General features: G+C 41.5%; 1 protein-coding gene across 2 annotated transcripts in view; it reads left to right on the plus strand.

Annotated features, from left to right (window-relative positions):
- The first annotated feature begins 17,671 nt into the window (after nucleotides 1-17,671).
- Nucleotides 17,672-18,359, plus strand: part of STX17 (syntaxin 17) — a 35,195-nt gene continuing 34,507 nt past the window's right edge. The window contains exon 1 of one of the 2 annotated variants that reach the window (XM_055703788.1): nucleotides 17,672-17,830. The gene's annotated coding sequence lies outside the window, so the exon portion shown is untranslated. Of the gene's footprint in view, nucleotides 17,831-17,895; nucleotides 18,052-18,359 lie in introns of those variants that run through there. The other variant, XM_055703789.1, reaches the window with a different exon arrangement.

The raw sequence follows: 18,359 nt of genomic DNA on the forward strand, positions 1-18,359 counted from the left end.
GGTACTCTGCTGAAAACAGCTGTATAAGAAAAGATCAATGGCCAACTCAGTTAGAAGGAACATATGCGAAACACATTAGAGTAAAAAATTTCTGCACCAAATATTCATCCATTTCTAAAACCAGGTATTTTCATTTTGAACAAAGGCTCAGAAAAGACAGATATGTTCATCACTATTTCTCTTCTGATTTCAGAAGGAAGCAGGAGGATAAATTGGCCCAATAAAAACTTGTAGATGGAACAGAAAACCTGGCATCCAGAATGAAGAAAAACATGATGCAGAGTCAGCTGCAATTATACACGTACAAATCAAGCAGCCTAGAGGGAAACAAGCAGCATGGAAATCAGGAAAAATCTCGGAGATCTTTCAATTGCCAATGTATTCCAAATATTAAAAAAAAGCAAAGAGATGATCCAGGAAAATACAGATTTGTTAGTTAGATGCTGAACCTGGACACGTAATGAGAAGTTTCATTTAGAAGCCCACCAACACAGAATTGAACACTTAAGGTGCAATTAATAATTATAAATACAATTCCATGGAACGCAGGTCTTGTAAAACAAACAGTCTTTATTTTATCTTCTTCAGTTTTCTTCTTCACAGCTATTGTTCTGGTTCACAGAGGTAACGGTATTCATACAGTATATTCATAGGCCCGTGCCTTCAAATCATTTGACCATGGATTTTGGACATCACATTATATGGAACCAAAAGGATATAACTTAGGAACTGGTTCTTATCAGTCTGTTAGTGAATAATTTTGTCATTGCTGCAGATACCTAAGCAAGATGGTAAGCAAGGAGACAGGTAATTTAGAGAGTGTGATCTGAATTGCCTGATTAGAAGAGCATATTAAAAAATTGCACAGAGATGTGAAGACATGTATTGAGGAGTAAGAAATACAATCTCACAATAGTGAAAACTCAGTTCAGAGCAGGGACTCAGAGGTGCACATATGTATCATCATAAATTAAACTGAAACTAGTGTAGCTAATTAATTCCTGAATATGGCAGGGGATGCAAGCCTGGGTGGAACCTAACGACTATGTCCTGACAGTTTGAATATGCCAGTATGTCTGAAGCTGTAGGGCTCAGTTTAGGGATGAGCTTTCATGACCTTTATGTATAAGGTCAGCATGAGTTGCCTGATCCTTTTTTTTCTGCCTCTGAATGAGAAGGAGCTACATTTTCCTGACAACTTTGTAGATGAACCTGCAAATATAAGTTCAACCTAGGAAGGGCACTCCTGAGCTCCTAAATGCATCAGTAACAAGCCAAAATTTAGAATATGATAAACAATGCAAAAATAAAATTTATGAAATTGTATTCAAATTCTGAATGCATCTTTCCTTGCCAACTTCATGCTCCTTTTTAATCCTTATCTCTGATTTTTATTGGCATAAACGTCTTGGGAATGTCTGTTTTCAGATGAATTCTCAGATACAAACATGACTATTCATGCATAATTAAGAGTATGTTCTGTTCACTAATCATTAGTAATCACACTATAATTCAGCATCCAAAGTCCAATAATTAATGATGAAGCAGAAAAAATGCAATGTAATTGAAGTGACCAATTATATGTCACAAGAAGCAAATAGTCAAAGTTAACAACTCACAGGCATAGACAATATTTTCCTTTTAAATCTTCAGGTGAGGACTTTAAAAATCAGTCTATTATAAGGAATCAAGATCAGCTCATGAATGATTTGTGTACAACAAAAAAGCTACAATTATCCTATAATCCATTTACAGTGAATGATTCATCCAGTCCTAGAAACATCCATGCTAACACTGCATCACTGACCCAACCAGTTACTCTATTTTCAGGCACCAGCAGAGGTACCTCTTCACATACTGTCTTGATAAAGGTTCCATGCAAACAGGCAAGACCTGATGCTCCTGGTTGAAACTGCTGTCTCCATTAGTTTTGACTGAGCTATTCCACTTCCACCAGCTCAAAATCTAAAGCTGAGCAGTAACATCAATAACACAGTAATAACAAAATATTATGGATTGTTCCTTTTCTCAAGGACATATGTATATTAGCTTTTAATAAGTTTAATAGTCTTTGTGGACAGCTTTTATATAGTTATCCAGCTTACTGTACATATTTATGTTCTGATTTCTGCAGTTTCCCACTTATTGCTCCTTTGTTGCCATAATTTCCATGCAAGCCTCTCTTCAGCAACTTTCCCTTGTGCTACTATGTCCTTCCAGCAGTTCCCCATCTAGCTGAGTACACAGCTCTGCTCTTCGTTTCACCGCCAGTGGTCTGTATCAGTTAGTACACATTAACATTTTTGTTTTCCAGGGTTATCTCATGATAGTCTGCACCTGGTGTCATGACACGTTTCCCTTCATGTCTGACGCCTGCACCTCATACACATGCAACTTTTAACTTGTTGATGTTTCTAGTCTATCCTGTATCTGCCTGTGGTCAATCAGTCTAGTCTTCCCCCGTATTCTGGGACTGGTGGAGATTCATGGATCAGATATGGCTTCTGTGGGGAGCGGTACCACCATGCTTCAAAAGCATTTGGTAAAAACTGCATTAACTATACTCCATTTTGAGTCCATGAAGACCCAGCTGTCCAGTCTCCATGTAAGCTTTGCTATTATTAGTTTGGTGCCTCCTACATTTTACCTCTTGCAGATTTTCTAACATTTTATTTCATTTCCTTAGTAAAAACATATGGCAAACAGATGTCTAAGCAGGGCCCCAGGCACCTATCTCTTTTTCCAGACTTTTCAGTATATCTGGGAAAATTCTGAGGTTTATCCTGATATGCATCACACTTGCAATTTATTTCAAATGCTACCTTTTCAGTGACAGGCATCCTAAACACCATCAGTTTTGGAGGTGTGTTATTTTAAAATCAAGTTTCTGTCTCTATTATTTTTTTTCCCATAGGGAATCTTGAAAACATAAACAAACTAACCACCAGGTTCCCGAAAAGGTAGCAGCCGGGCATCAGTCAGAGGAAGCAAGGATGATCTACAGATCCTTCTCCTTCTCACATGCACCTCTCAAAATGTAAAATAAATCAGTTGAGATTCATCTGCAAATGTCAGTTTATGAGTCCCTCCTTAAACCTTAAGTAATGCTTTCCACACAATGGTATGACCATGGCTCTGTCTGAGATAAAAGGGAAAGGAGCTGAAGACTTGAAAATGCTAAATCTAGTTCTGCTTAAAAATTGCTAGTCCCCTCTGAGACTGGGATTTAGCTATTTTGCATAGATTGTGAGAGGGCTGAGTTTTGCAGCAGCCCCCCACTTGCTGTGGCCAAAGCAACTATTCCATGGGAGAGAGCATCTTCCAAACCAGCAGGAAAATGGGAAAGTCTTCAGTAGAGATGCTGGTCTCTGTCATACACCTTTTTCCCAGGTGCTGGCCTTATTTTATACTATAATTCTTCTCTCCCCTTTCCCATGCCTCACCCTTTGTTGTACTATCCTTGGGTAATGCATTTAAAATTATATTTCAATATCTTGAAATTATTTCTGAATTTTAAAATTGTATGTATATTTTGGAGAAAGTTCATTTTGGCATGGGGAACTATAGGTGGCATTCTTTATTAAGGCTGCTTTGTAATTAGTTGTTCACATGGGACCTGAAAGACAAGAAACAGCTTAACTGTTTTCCCTCTGCTCTGTCCCCTTCCCAGGATTCACTCATTCCAGAAACACAAAATATTGAGCACAGAATTCAAGATGCAATCATGTGTTGAGAAGAGAGCACTGAAAGCCAAACATCTGCAAGTGGCAGATTTACCCTTATAACTGGATCTATCTCCCAAATATGAAGATACCCAAGGTGTTCAAGATTTGCTCCAGATATCAGACATCAGGGTGTAGATTTATTCACAAAATGCAATTGTTTCATTTAAAAGCTATTTAAATGAACAGCCTCTTGAATTTATTGTCATACTTTCTTTTTTCTTTCTCATTAAAAATGTTGCTTGCTTTTTCACATAGAATGAGAATGCTGCAATGCACCGTTTGCTGTATCGATATGCAGCAATCAATTAATGCTGAATTAGATGATTTTACCATTCGTAAGACATGCAGTGGAAGCTGATACATAGGCTGAATGAAATTGCTCTGAAAGGCATAGTGCATCGTCAGGAAAGACTATCAGCTCTGAGGCCACAAGGCTCCTTCAGAAGTGATTAATTTGCAGATACCTTATTCTATATTTTATTTCAAAATTATCCACCAAAAAAAGAAATGTAAAGCAACTAAATCAATGCCAAACTGACTGTGGCATATGATGGTTCTTTTTCTCCCAGATAACTTGTATCAACATGAAATTCCTTACAAATGAAGGATCCCTTTTTGTTGTCCATAGGGAGGAAGTGCTAAAGGAAATAGTGACACACTAGCCATCATAGGTAATTCCCAAGGGATACTTAGTTTTTCTGCATCAACGTGTTAATGTTCTTTACAGATAAAGGAGTAATTTTTCCCATCCTTACCGAGGAAGGGCTAAGGAACACAGAGAATTTAATTGCACCAGGTCATGAATGTGACTGCTGGAAAGAAACAAAGCTCTGCAGTCCTCCAAAAAGATGACTTTTTACTATCTATGGAGCATCTACTTCCCCAGACTCCAGCTGGTTAGCTGCTGCTTAGTTATAGTTGCTGGTTAGCTGCTGAAGATGGGCAGCAGCCACCTGTGGTGACAGTGACGGTCCTGATGGAGCTGCCTGCCTCCAGCTGAGACCTCCCAGGCACACTGGCCAGCAGGACTGCCAGATGCTCTCAGACCAGCCATCCTGTTGCACAGAAATGGGGCAGAAGACTCTTGCTTCAACCACTTCTCCATAATTGCAGACCTCTCTGCAGGTCCCCTACGTTTTGTGCCCCAGCCTCTCTGACACAGGCTGTTGAACTCTCTCCGCAGTTCTTTCTTCATAATGTGCTTCTTAATTTGCCTCAGTGTTCCTAGTGATCATTTTACTATTCAAATGTGTGTGAGCAAAGCATTTGGTAGCTTGTCTTTTGTAGCCACATGAGGCAGCTGAAGACCAGAGGTGTCAGAATCCAACCAGTGCAGCAGGAATCGTGCGTGGCCCTGTCAGGGAGTGCCCACTCTGCCCGTCGTCCTTTCAGCCTGTGCCAGCTTCTGTTTTATCTCTGCCTACAGCACCACGGGGACCATAGGAGAAATGTGACTGGAAAATAAAGTGATTTCTGGTCTAATTCGATGAAACATGTGTATTGGTTTCTAAAATGTACGGACACTTTTTTGCCTCCTGGAATCACAGTTTTCAAAGAAAACCGATTGCCATCACATGCATTAAAAATAGCATTTAACAGTGACTTTATCAAATGAACTGGAATATTAACAGATACGTAACGTGCATAAATGTAACATGTTTCACCTCTATCTAATCTGAGAGCTTCTTATTTTCCATCCACCCACTCAGGCACACAGTTATTCATTAGGTACAAAAATGAACTGCACACCTTAAACATATTCAGATTATTGTAAAACTGCTTCCACCTTGCTACCAGAATTGCTGAGGTAAAAATATCCTTCTCTTTCTCAAAAGATAGACAGTGATAATATAGAAATGTTTCTACTTCCAAAGCGGCTATACTAATACAAGGAGTCAATTCTATTTAAAAATAAATTCGCACTTGAACAGTTGCTGTACTTGATACATGTATTTCACACACACACAAAAGATTGTTTAAAAAGTTATGTAGCTCTAGTCAAGCATTTAGAAGTTCAGAAATAAACGAGTGAAGAAGAACCTTCTATGCCTGAAGAAACTTCTTTTCCCCCCTTCCTGCGTAAGTATTATGATATAGTCCTTAACTATGTGAAAATGTGATTTTTTACCTCAGGAATCCATCTTGCTTGATACAAAGAACACCTTTCTCTCTTCAAATTGTTTCACCTGAGCCACCTGTGCCATGAAGACCTATAACATTACTTAACATTCCCCCTGACCTCGTTTTCTAGGTAAACAAAACTTATGTTATGCTATGATTTTGTCCTTCAGACCCCATTGAGAACTTGTGAACCCACTGGGTAGTTTCAACCAAACACAATGGAAAAGTAAAGGTTTTAAAGAAGAAATTCTAATCCAAGTTCAAGTTTCAGGACAACCGCATAAAGGTGAAAGCCCTATCAATGCCTCCACCAAAGTAAAAGCTGAAGGTGAACCCTGCTCTGCCACCAGCATTTGGGCAGCTGAGCTCCTAGACCTTGCTCCTCAGGAAACCTGCCTTCACCCGCCCTGCTGCACCAGGGCCACTCACATCCCTGCCTCAGCCCTCACCTGGCCTCTCTTTTCTGAGCATCTGCTTTTTTTGAAAATCGTTTTGAACCTGAAAATGCTCTGGGTGTGGTACCTTCCAGCTTGGGATGATGGAGATGACAATAATGCCTGCATTCATTTTTACATAACTGAAACCTGGTTTTGCTCTTTTCTTCTTTTCCTTGGTACTCCCATTGCCCCTAGCCTCTTGCTTTTGCCTGGCTGATCATGTTTTGGCTTTATAGTTCTCCCTCACCCTGCACACTCAGTTTGCCATTAAAATTCCCCCTCTAAGCTGAATGGTTGGGCTGTGTATTTAGGCTTGCAGCCTGGAAGTTTGTGGTAAAAGTTCTACACACAAGGCATGTTTGGGCAATTTCAGTATTAGGTGATAAAATTCCCCTTCTTTCTATGCACACAAGTCACACTTCCATCGACGTTTCCAACAACTGCCCAGTCTCTGCTATACTTCAGGACAGCTAAGACAGAGCTGGGTCACAGATCACAGCAATAATGCCTATGTCAGAAAAAAAAAAATTGATACAAAAAAATCAGCACACTACCTGAGAGTTCATCAGTCATCTCTGCCAGCCATGGATCTTGGACTGCATATTGTAGTTTTGCTAAATACTGTCAATACAGATGTTTGCACATTGGCAGAAAATTGATTAAATCCCACTGTTCTTTTTATGCAAACTCTGCTTCCATTTTCTCACATAAGACAGAGGTGTAACAGTAGATGGTATACAACCTCTGTTGTATTCATAATTGCAGTGCAATACATATATGCACATTATCACATTGGTTTTGCTGTTATGAGCCTTTACTGTCACTCCTCATCACTGCAAATGATTAAATGAAGTAACAGGCAGTGAAAAACTATGAAACCTTTCAGGTTGACACTACCTGTAATATATCATAGCAAATCTGCTTGTGTCCATGAATATCCAACCCATCTCCCAAGTATTACCATTCCCCCATTTTGTAAAGGTCCCAGTGTTGTCTCCTACAGAGACCTTTTTTTTTTTTTTTCTCTTCCTTGCTTTTTAGAGCAAGACTGGATGATTCAGTTTGTGTCTACATGCACTTAGTGACACATAACACTCTGCTTTAGCAGAAAATGTCTATCGAAGAGCTCTGGTGAGACTGGACATCAGTCTAGGGAGGACACACTACAGGAACTACAGCAACAAACTGTCATGTATAGCAAAAAAAGGAACTTAAACTCTGAAGTACAACTGTATGTCTTGTAACCATGATAAGATATTTTGCCTGACTTCCAGTATGTCAATATTAAAAAAGGCCTTTTTTTATCTTAAATGAGTTAAATACTGGCGACACTGAAATCAATGGCAAAATTCCCACTTACTTTGGTAAAATGTGAACATTATCTGAGAAATTTATATTAATAAAGTTTGGGTTTTAAACCATAAAACCTGCATTCTTCATGCCTTTTGCTAATGAAATGATATAATAAATAGATAAAAATACAAACTTTAAATAGCTTTACATTCTATTGCTTCCAACTTCTTTTTATAGCATCCAAAATCATAAAAGAATTAAAATATAAATACTTTTCTATAATCATGTAAATCTAAGGAAAATGTAACATTTGACAATAAAAATTTAACTGTTCATACAGTTTTCTTCTGAAATGTTACTATTGTAGCACAGTCTATTAATCAGTCTTTGGAAGTTGCTTCAACAGCAAATGGATAGATAGACTAAAACTGCTGAAGACTGTACCATGTGAAGCAAAAAATACCAAGGAGCGAGTCTCAAAACCTACATCCAGTCTTATCTTTTAAAAAGTCTGATGAGGTAACAGGTAGGATGCTAACTAAGAACTCAAGGCATCCCAGATACACCTGTTTTTTAATGGGACCAGAAGGTCTAAGGCAGCCTTGTGGAAGACAGCAAGAACATACCTCCCATCTTGAACTGATCATACAGAGGGAGCAAGAAGTGCCATTGCCCTGTAACTCATGGACAAATCCAGGGTATTAACTGGAAAAAAAAAGAAATGATTGCCTCAGCTGTGCAACAGCTTTCTGCATTTCTTGCAAAACATGTAAACGTTTTTGTTAAAGTCAAAAGCTTAATGACTTACAGGCTACATTGGTATGGTGATCACCAGTGCTGTCTGATGGTCCTTTGCTTCAGCTAAGGATGGCAGTGAAAATATATGTTTGACAGCTCTTCTTCTTACAGTACTGGTACCATTGCTACCTATTATTATGAGTGCTTTTAGCACTGCTGCAGGCCTTCTAGGTGTGCTGGAGCGCAGCATAGACCTAGGGCATTTGGACAGTGGAAAAGGATGCAGAGCCAAATTATTATCCCCTATTACGCTCCTTCTTTGCAGAACTTGTAAAGACAACAGACTTTCACAGGAGGCACAAGTCACTTTATTGCTCCTCCCCTTGTACCTGCATGCAGCCTTTTCCCTAGGACTCAACATCAGTAGAGAGCTTCTGCTGCTGGAAATGGGTGTTGCGTGAACAGCATCAATTGGTGGGACAATTCCTTGTGCCCAGTACTTGCATTCCTATCACCTGGAAGGGAAGTCGCAGAGGGCTGCAGTGAGGGAGTTCAGGAAGGACAAACTTGTTCTCCTGAAATGTATTTTGAAGATGCTCCTGAAGTGACAGATGTATGTGTAGCGTGAGTCTTCCAGAGTAAGTGCTGCCTAAAGAGGAAACTTGTTTATAACATTTGAACATTCGAACTCTGCTGTGAGTCCATTAACCTGAACAGTAAGACTGAGGTTCAACCGGTCCCAGGAAATGTCTTTAGTCATCAGCTCTGAAACAGTCGTGAGAAACATATGGCACTTTTAAATTCCAGACAAACTTCCATCAGATACACTCAGGTGCTGCAAATCATCTTCAGGAGGGCCAAACTCTAATTTGACAACCTCCTGAGTCACATCCCCAAAAACAGTTTAACCCACACAACATTAGATTAAAAACAAACCAGTGTAAAATTTTAAAGCTCATTCTGTCTTGCTTTTTTGAACTGTTTTCCTCCCACATGTCTGCTAGACTTCCCAAACAAACATACTGAATCTGGACTCACTCCTACCTTCACTTTAGTCCTTTCTCTCCACTGTTTAGGTGTATTCTGCCCTCATCCAGGCACTGCATTAGTTCTGCCCTGCTTCTTGTCAGCCCCCACACCCAGCCACCCTCCACATCAAGTTTGTTCTGGCATTACCTTTAAATTTTCCAATACTAGAAGTGAAAGTACTGGCAGATTCCCCATTTTCTCCCCAAGGCCTGATGTTGACAGGTAAAGGGAAGGAGTGAAGGGAAGCTGATCATTTTTCACAAGAGAAATCAAGAATAACAGTGGTGATCTGTTGAGTTGTTGGCTTCCTTCTCCCTCCAAAATTTTGGTGTATCACTTGGCAAAATTGTGATAAAAATCCTTATTAAGCTATAGCTCTGTTCCAAACAGCAAGACACTGGACAAGTCAGTAATAAGTATAGCAGTGGAGCAGTAGAACTCATAATAAAATAGAGGAACAACTTAAGAGACCTAAACAAATGCTTGCAAAAGAATGTTAAATAGCAGATTTTGTGCTTAGATCCATAGAAATGTTGTCTTGGTTTCTTTTGAGGCCTGAGGCTCATGAGAGCTATTTTGAATTCATCACCTCCATCCTATTCACTTCGGGACTGCTGTCCAGCTCAGAGATGACCCTCAGCATGAAGCAGTCACAGACTGAAAATGAGATCCAGTCATGTTAGTCAAATGACGCTGTCGATGTGCAAGTTTGCCAAACACAGTCACACACCAATTAAAGGTTTTTTTGCCCAGTGTTTTACCTGTCTGCAGCTGATACAGAAAAGAACCATTCATAAATGATTGAAATCCATCCTGCGGACAGTATTTGCCACCAGATTTAAAACTGCTAAAATAACTCACTCTCTGTACCACCCAAGCATTAAGTTAATACTCCTCTTAAGCTTCTCTGACACACAGAGCTTTTGCAGACAAAGAAAATAATCTACATTCATGGTGCCCACAGAACATTAAGCCAATCTACTATTTCCAAGGTAAGAAACAAAGCCATTTTAGTCACAGTTTAGGGCTTAATTTAAATTGTAATAATGATATCTTTTAAATAGCATTAAATATCTTTACTTAAAAATTGGCTTTTCTACATGTTTATGATTCTTATTTTTTTTTTTATTACAGATGACTGTAATGGTAAGAAACTCATATTTTAATGGCTCATCTAAATACTAAACAAAGATGTAAATATTCAGTATGATGTGCAGGGAATTAGTAGCAGCATTAGCAGTAATGGGACTTACACAGCTAATTCTCCACATAGCTAGCTGAACATGTACCCCAACGTACTCATCAAGAAAATCAAACTTTCAATTACATTTTAAACTAAAATAGGCTTTAGAGGCTTTCTTTCTCTGAGACAGAACTTTAAAGTAGATTTATCTTTACAAGACTGAACTTCAGGGCTTCACAGTGTTACTGCCATACTAGAAGTAAATAGAATAAGATTCAAATATTATTTATAAAAACAATCCTTACTGTGGAATTAAGGGTCCTTGGATCACGCATATTTGTTTATGCAGCATCTCCACCCTACTGTTACAGAACTTGAGCACTTCACAGCTTTAATGTAGACACAACACTGACTACGAGGTAGTGAGAAGGTCTGCCCAACTCAGCAACAGAGCTGATACCCTTCAGCTTTGCATCTTTGATGTTAGACCATCAATTTTCTTTTTCAAGAAGTGCTGATGAGCACCTCTGCAGTAAAACCGTCTAGCAGGGAAGAAAGAAATAATTCTGAAATGTGAAACTAAGCCATTTGTCTTATGCCAACCTTCCCCCTCAGATGGGAATCTGATGGCTCAGATGTACCTATGACCTAGCAGGAAACAGAAGACAGTGAAACAGCTAATTGTGACTACCTTCTCATTTTGTGTCTTTCAGAGGAAAGGGTCTGACTTCTGCCAGAAGCAACTTAAACTTTTCAAGATAATACCAGCAAGCATAACTATAAAGATTCAGGTCATGAGGGGTTGCCTAGATACAAAGAAATTGATGGGTAGTCGAAAACGTGTAAGACAGGAAGAAACAAATCAGCACAGCACCAAAGAAGCTTCTGATTTGAGAAAGTGTATTTTATGATTTTACTAAGATAATGTTTCAGTTACATTCAAAATTGTATACAGCTTGTCACATACTAGAAATGACAGATACTTTCTAGCAATAGATGTTGAATTATACCTCAGCCATTCCTCCACTTCTGACACACCCTGACTTCTAGCAAGAATAACTTCCTTGTCAATTAAAGTATTCCTTTGTACAATTACCTTACTTATTATGTTGCCTTCAATCATTTTCAGTACAACTGTATAGCCAGTTCCTAAGCTAAGTAGCCAACCATTATGTTGGCCATTACCACTCAAAGCAAGATAAATGAATACTGTGTGCAGCTCTGGTCCCCTCATCCCAAATTGAAAAGGCCCAGAAAAAAATAAGGAGGATGATCAAAATTATGGAGTAAGTTGCCTACAAGGAGTGGTTGAGCCTGAAAAAAAAGACAACATAGAGCATAAATGAGGTCTGCGAAGAAGTGAGTAGCATGGGGAGGTTGGACAGCCATCAAGAGCCAGCCTCTTTACACAGACAGCTGCAGACCCATGAAAATCCTTGCCAAAGGACTTTGTGCCTGGAAGAGCTTTACTTACTTTCTAGGGGAGGCTGGGTGAGCATTTGAAAGAGAGATCCACTGGGGTTACTGAGGAAACAAACAGAACGGGTTCAGGCAACACTCAAAGCAAAAAAAATGTTGAAGGCTGGGAGAACATTAAGGAGGAACTGGCACGCACGCTTGCCCAATTCTTACTCTAACCTCACCATGCACTTGTGGCTGCTGTTGGAGACAATCCAAAGCTGGGTGGCATGCAAGGCCTTTGAACCAGCGGTGCGATGAATAGGTCATTGTACAGACAGATACATTCCTGATTAACTTGATGTACTCCTTGGAGTCTGACGTGGCTTTTAAATCAGAACCAGTCTGATAAACTTTTTGTCTCCAGGCAAACAATAACCAACACATATTCCATAATCCAGGCTACAGATCTTCGTGTCTGTTCGCCCCACCTCTCAGCACAAAGAACTTTTTTGGCAGAGCTGAACAATGTCTTTCTGGTTATCCCATAAAAGGGAAGAGAGAAAGACAACTCCAGAAATCTTAGAAGTAGAGTTGTAACATCAAGTCAGTGGAAAAGCACCCCAAATTAATGTGAGTGTTGTAAATTTTAATTGTTTCTGAAATCCCCTGAAGTTTTTGTTGAATAGGTAGTTGCTTATGATCTGCACGAGTTAAGAGAAGCAGCAGAATCAAAACCATTTTAATATAAACTGATTATGAATGCAAGTTGATGATATTACACCTCTGGTCTGCAATTAAAAGAAATTCTGAATCCCTCTTTCAAGGCTGAATGGTTTTACAAAAGGAATGTTTATTGGTAACTGGATAAATGAATGTTTGTTCAGTTGATTCGACACTTTCTCTTTTTTTCCTCTCTGAATAAAGTTTGTATTTTCTTGTGTCAGGAAGTGTTGGAACCTGGACAAAGAACAAAATCCTCACCCTGCTAAACTGAATGGAAATTTTACTATTGACTTGAATGGCACTGATACAGAATTTCTAAGGCCTTGTATAAAAACAAAAAAGTAGACCAGCTTCCTTCAGTTGGTAAAACTGCCTTGTATGGAAACTTTTTTTTAGTTACAGTAACTTGCAGGGATTTAGCTTAAGGTGATGACATTATAATTCAGTCCTATAACAAGAGATGAATGTGCACAAAAGACAGTCCCACCAAAAGCTTAACTTAGTTAGCTCAAACTTCTTCTGAAGTAAAGTAAAACTGCTTAAGTGACCTTACAAACAAAACTGAGAATGCCTGATATGCTCTTGGTACAGCACATACTGAAAGCTGATCAGTAGTTCTGAGAAGGAAAAATCCTCTTCAGCTCCAGTGGGAACAAAAAGATGTTGGGTAAAACAACCATGGATCTGGATGAAATTCCAGTCATGGGCAAGTTCCCAGTTAGGGCCACAACCCCAGCAACACTTGTTTCAATGCTTTACCTCCTTTGGTTATGCCAGCGGTGGACAGCTAAGGCTCCCCAGGCAAAGTGCTGCAGGTGCACATTGCCCAGGTGCTGGCAGCACGAGCTGCCACCAGCTAGCCATGCCTGTTTCTGCGTGCTCGTGTCAGCGGGGAAATCCTACTGCGGACCACCTGTTGCAGATGGTTTCTGTACCTACCACGCTCTCTGCACAGGCTTTCCTGCACCACCATTGCAGGGGCAGATCAACAGCAGCTACTGTAAACCATCCCTGCACCAAGGTCACAGCGTGAGACTTGTGAATATGCTGGAAAAGACCCAACTAACCAGTGCAACCCGTGAAGAAGTGTTTATCTCAAAATCTGCTTTGCCCTGATTGCTTTCTCTCCTACTTTTACACCCGTATTCAGTGTTACTGCTACTGTCAATATGTTAATGTATAGTAAACCTCTGTTTTGTTGCCACTTGGGATACGTACTTTGTGCAATACTATACAAACGATCCTCAACCAAATCTGAGCTCGTTTTGCAACAAATTACACTAAAAGGGCATGGGATCAGAATTCCACCAACCGTAAAAAAACACAGCACAATTTTTGTCAACAGTAGCAAACAGTTTCCCTCCAAACCCACCCACAGTATTTTGCTTACACCAGGAAGATAGTTTCAGAAAATGCTGCCACATATTTCACAAAACACCCCTCAGTCAACAATTACTGAAAGAGTTTGATTTTTTTTTTTTGAGATGTAGGTTAGAAGGGGATCTCATTTTGAACAAACTTGTGCTCCTGAAAGACTGAGAAAGCGTGTGATGCTCACTGTAACACAGTAATGGCTGTTTTCCATGACACAATGGAAACTTTATTGTCAGTTCTTGCCAGCACACGCCTTTTGAGAGTGAAATCAGTGTATCTGTAACAATAATGCACTGAAAAAGGCAACAGAATTTTGAAATGTTCTACTGGAAAAAGATATATCTTTGGGAACATAATGTAAGTATGTGGAAAGTTCTGTGTTTATCGAGCAACACTCACTGAAATACCATCCCCGGCATGAGTTACGTGAGAGTCTGTGTATACGGAAAGATTGCTGGGAATAGAGCTGAGCATGTGAAATGAATTGCACATCTGGATCCTGGTCCTGAATTCATGTATCTGAAAACTACGAATGATCTCATGTGGAAAAAAAACCTGTTGCAAGCTTTTGCTTAGTCAGATGTACAACAGTTCTCTGTCTTTCTAGAACTCTCCACGATTTTCTTGTGTATTATTTACTGGTGATACAGAACAGTTTCTCTGATAACTGTATAGGAATACACAAGGTCATCAGATCTATAAGAGACCACTCAAAACTGATCACAGGCATGCAATACAAGTCTGAGACTGTCTGTAATTCAGGAAGTCCAACTCCATCTACATACTAATTTTTTTTCCTGAATTATCTTTTGCCATCAGAGGTAGTATTTTCCCAGACCTGAAGGTGGAACTCTTGTTCCTTTGATAATCTTTACATGAATGACGTAGTGTTTTGCATAGTCATTTTTCCCTTGAGGAAATTTGGACTTCTCTGAAGTCACTGCTGGATTGTCTGGGAGATCACATTAGCAATGGCAGCAGAACTGGACAGTCAGGCATGAATGTCATGTTCATAATTAAATGTGACAGGAGCTCTTCAGATGTTGCCTGTTAGAACTCACAAAAAAAAATAAAATCTTTCTTTTGGAGAATATCCTTGGGATCCTACTCCTTCTTTTGCTGCTACATAAGTAGACTTCTTGGTCATCTTCTGCAGTCATTAAGTTTATGGAAAGGAAAACCTGAGTTTAATCTTGCAGTTGTAAAACCACCATATCAGGCCACACAGAACCTCTACCAATGTATTCTGCATGAAAATTGCAGCTGTGTATGCCCGAGCTACACTACATCTTTGAAAAAACTCTCAATTTTTTTACCAACAATTTTGTATTGGTTCAAAAGGTTCACAATTTAATCCTATTGCAAATTAAGATTTGCCATATTTTTAGTTTAATTTTTTTTCTTAGTTTTGCTTTCAGAATTTTGTCATTTTCTGAAAGCCAACACTGCTTCTACTCCTCAAACATTCCTAACCCAGACAAGTACAGCTTATGACAAAGATACCTCTTCACCTGCACTGGATTATGCTTTAAAAATATCTCATATTAATGCACATTCCCCACACGTTTTGTAACTTTCTTTTGGACTCTTTCCAATATTTAACATCTCTTTGAAGTGTAAATGCCCAGACTGAATGCATTATTTTGATAATGGCCTCATGAGTTCTGTAAACAGGGGTAATAGCCATTCCAGTTGTATTTGATGTTCTGGGTTTGCTTCATAGTATTAGTTAGCAAAAGCTTTTTTCTGGGAGCTCATATTCAACTGCTTATGTACTATAACGTCCAGGTCCTCTTCAGCATTGTCTCATGCCAGTCATTCTGCCTCAGGTTCCAGGTGTGGCTTTGGGGCTTTGCCTTAAATCTTACCTCTAATTTGACTGTCTTCAGGGGAGTATTTTTACAAGTGAGACAATCTTACAAAGCAATTCAAAGGAGTTTATCTAAGTGACCTGCCCTTACCTTTATTTACAACAGCAAAGTAGTGATTTAGTATTTCTGTCTAGGTAATTTCTAATAGTACCAGCCCAAGAATAACACCACCCAAAAAGACAACCTTCTGACAAATCCTAACTTACTTCTCTTGAGAACTGTCAGCTGAATCGCTTCTTATGAACGGTGCAGAATTTGCATTCCATGCCTCATGTATGAGAACAGCACACTGTTCTACCCCAGATGGAAACTATTACATCAACATTATTACCTTTCTCAACCAAACTTAACTTCAAATGCATTTAATCAAATCTTTTTCATAAGTGTGTTGACTGGTGTTTAATTATTACCATTTAATGACTGTATCCCATGTCAGCACTTCCATGATTCTGCCCCATATCCATGTCAAACTGGCTATGCTAGGCTGTGTCATCCTTTTTACCAGTTTTTAAGCATATGTTCAGTGTAAGCTTTTTTTGTAGTACACTGGCATTCCCCAGTACTCCACTGTCATTCCAGCAGCTGTACTGTGAGCAACAGAACTAATAAAGACACTGGATCCAGTGGATTTGGATCCTTTAGCTCCATAATAAACTTAATTACAATAACTAGAATTTATTCTCCATTTGCCTTATGAAAAACCCATCTAGCCGTCTGGAACTATGTATATGCAAAGTGTACGGCTAATGTATTGGTTGTCTGGCTGATTGCTGCTAACAAGAATGTGTAAGAGCTGAGTTTTTTGCTTGCTCTTCCTTTGCTGAGGAAACAAATTTAGGCTTATTTCAGTGACATACCAACTTCCACAAAACTTACAGGACTGTAATGACTTTCTCTAAATTAGATTGGAACTGGTCAAAAGTGCACAGAACGACAGACAGATGAACAGATAATGTAAATCTTGCTCGGAACATCAAAATCAAATTTGCCTTTGGTAATTTGGAGATCTGAAGTCCGTTCTATTAACGCTGTTGAGTTCACTGTAAAAATGTTTTATTTTAATAGTGGTGTAATATAGTTGCTCTACAGATATTGCCAGGTATCCAGACAGTTTTTCACTTCTATTTAGAGGTGATAAAGTGCTCAGGAGTGATACCAGGCTACCCTTGGGTACCGGTCGTACAGCAGCCAGCGTGCCCGCCGGGAGTGAGTGCTCTGCCAGCCACAGGCTCCGTGGGGTAGGACACAATGACCGGTGTCAGACACAAACAGGTCACAGTGGTTTTCAAAATACAGGTCAGAAATATCGTATAGATACTTATTTTCTGAACACTGTTAGAAACAGCGAAGGTTAGTGAAAGGTGAAAGGAGACTCACTGGCATGGCCTGGTTGACATTTGTCCCCCACATATTGATGCCAAGGGTCCCACTTGGCAGTTTGGTATTGCCTAAATTACCTGTCAAGACACACAAAAATGTTGGTAGTGGGGAATTTAAGAAAAGTTCTTAAAATTATCCCGGCAACCTCTGGCTCTTTTTTAGAACAAGAAATTTAACTTTTCCCTCCCGATGAGCCCTTATCCCAAGAGGCTCAGTGCTCCCTCCCTGGCCGGGGCAGCTTCTCCTCCGTCCCCCTGCGCACCGGCCCCTTCCCGCACCCGGGGCCACGAAGGGCAGTCACCGGGCGGGTGGTGGCACCGGGGGGGGTGATGGCACCGGGCGGGTGGTGGCACCGGGCGGGTGATGGCCCCGGGCGGGTGGTGGCACCGGCGGGTGATGGCCCCGGGCGGGTGGTGGCACCGGCGGGTGATGGCCCCGGGCGGCGGGCGGGGGCTGGGCCGCCTCCCGCCGAGGGGAGCCCTGCACGCCGGCTCCCGCCCAGCGTCCCGGGCCGCCGCTGGCCGCGGGCCCCGTCTCGGCACAGCCGCCACCACGGTGAGGGGCCGCGGGCGGGGCGGTGGGAGCTGCGGGGCGCGGCGGGAGGGGGCGGCGGCTGCCTCGGCGGCGCGCCGGCAGGGCGGGCAGCGGGGCCGGGGTGGCTGCCGGGCGGCCGCCGGCCGTGGCCCGGCTCCTTTCGCTTTCGCTTCCCGCGCCGGGGAGGCCAGAGGAAGGCTCCGGCGGGCCCAGGGCTCGGTTCCCGCGGACGCGGCTGGTCGGTAGGTGCCCGTAGCGCGGCCCGCGGCGGGGAGCGGAGCGCCGGCTTCCCCCCGGCCCCGATCCCCGGCCCCTGCCCCTCAACCGGGGCTGCGGCGGGCACCGCGGCCGCCGCCCGCTCACTTGGGCCTTGCGGGCCGCTGCCGCAGGCCGGGCCCTGCTGCCGCGGGCGGGCCCGCGCCCCTCGGCCGCCCCCCTGCCGTGCCCGGGGCCGGGCTGGCCGGGCGCGGGGGCTCGCCCGGCTGAGGGCCGTTCCCCTCCACACCAGGCCGGGCGCCCCGGAGCGGCTGGGGGCGGCCGAGCCGTGCGG

The sequence above is a fragment of the Falco cherrug genome, chromosome 3 (assembly GCF_023634085.1).
Source record: "Falco cherrug isolate bFalChe1 chromosome 3, bFalChe1.pri, whole genome shotgun sequence".
Lineage (NCBI taxonomy): Eukaryota > Metazoa > Chordata > Aves > Falconiformes > Falconidae > Falco > Falco cherrug.